At 38.8% G+C, this 1,826-nt stretch overlaps 1 protein-coding gene across 1 annotated transcript in view; it reads right to left on the bottom strand.

The window, feature by feature from the left end:
• LOC106868882 (b(0,+)-type amino acid transporter 1) overlaps positions 1-1,826 on the bottom strand; it is a 161,028-nt gene that overhangs the window by 31,051 nt on the left and 128,151 nt on the right. The gene's annotated exons all lie outside the window — the stretch shown is intronic.

The raw sequence follows: 1,826 nt of genomic DNA, 5'->3' as shown, positions 1-1,826 counted from the left end.
TGTGTGTGTGTGTGTGTGTGTGTGTGTGTGTGTGTGAACGCGCCTTTGTGTTTGTCTCTCTACCGCCAGCCAGTGTTGATGTGTTTACGTCATCGTAGTTTAGCGGTTCACCATCAGTGACCGAAAGAAGAACCAGACTTAACAAAAGAATATTCAGACCGATATGTTCAACTTAACCCTTCAAGGGTATCACTGCAGTCCAGTGACTGAAACAAGTAAAATATAAAAAAAGATAAAAGTTACATAAACGAATTTCCAATAATATATTACGCATGTGTGCGTCGACCAAGTTGTCTTCCAGATTGCTAAATTTTCGACAGAAATATTTTTATATTTGTTTAACTCGGCTTCAGGAAGATCATTCAAATTTAGGTGAATGTCAAAGAATACCGAATGAAATCTAGTGTATAATTGATAATGATTTTATGAACCTTCATTTAAGAATGACGAATGTTTTGCAGGTAAGATTCGATGTAAGAAAAACAAAGCTTATTACACCCAAGTATACATTTATGTCCTGTGGTTATTTATCATGTATATCTTCACTCTCACATTACAAACGAAAAGCTATGAATGACGTTATATATTGTCTCGTACGCGAAGATAACGAAAGGACGCTGATAGAAAGGACGTGTGAAATAGATTAAAACGTGCTTTGGACGCCAAATTGACTTCTGGTTGTTTCGCTATTAAGTTACACAGAGACACTATCTGCGTGACAAACAGTAGTTAAGGTGTTAACGTATTTAATACCGGATTCATTATTTACATACATACATACATACATACATACACACACACACATACATGCATAATTACATCTGGGGATGTGCCGAGCAATTGTTGATAAACAAAACTGTAATGTCAGACGTGCAGGAGCGCAGGAGAACCTAGTTTCATTGTGGCTGGGCCACAATGCATGCCTTTGGCACTGTTCCACACTCATAGATGTTAGAAGCCCTTCGACTTGTAAAGTTCCAGTGTCCACACTCATGGATGTTAGAAGCCCTTCGACTTGTAAAGTTCCAGTAAGCATAGTCAACACTATAGCTGACCTGACTTCATTGTGAGCCAAGTTAAATACAAGGAGTGAGAGTATTATCTATAATTATAAAAGCGAAATTATGTTTGTACGCTCATGTATCTCAGTCTACATTTTCTCTACATAGACATATCACACCGTTTTGGAATCAGAATGATACCAGGATTGAAAGTCTGTCCTTCGTTTGGTTCTTGAACATTCAATATTGGGATCTGATTTAAAAGCATTTGAGTTGCTATTTCTAGCAGGTAAAGCGTGGCTGATTCACGCCATCTTGCTTGGCGTTTGTCATATGACGTTAAAGATCAAGGGAAAGATAAATGACATTCGCTTCGCTAATGGCCAACAATTGAAATTCAACTTGGAACTTGAACAATAGAGTGATTGCATTACATAATTCTCAGCCGTTCTTAACCTCTGATCAAACACCACCGGAACATATTGTCATTATAGACTTTTGTTGTTGTTGACACTCCGTCGCTTACGACGTCGAGGGTTCCAGTTGATCCGATCAACGGAACAGCCTGCTCGTGAAATTAACGTGCAAGTGGCTGGGCACTCCACAGACACGTGTACCCTTAACGTAGTTCTCAGTGATATTCAGCGTGACACAGTGTGACAAGGCTGACCCTTTGAATTACAAGCACAACAGAAACAGGAAGTAAGAGTGAGAGAAAGTTGTGGTGAAAGAGTACAGCAGGGTTCACCACCATCCCCTTTGAAAGAATTCGTTTCCTTAGTTTGCTACTTTATATGTATGTATGTATGTATGTATATATATGTA

The sequence above is a fragment of the Octopus bimaculoides genome, chromosome 6 (assembly GCF_001194135.2).
Source record: "Octopus bimaculoides isolate UCB-OBI-ISO-001 chromosome 6, ASM119413v2, whole genome shotgun sequence".
In the NCBI taxonomy this organism is placed as follows: Eukaryota; Metazoa; Mollusca; class Cephalopoda; order Octopoda; family Octopodidae; genus Octopus; species Octopus bimaculoides.
The sequence above is the reverse complement of the archived record's forward strand: the minus strand, read 5'-3'. Positions and strand labels throughout refer to the sequence as shown.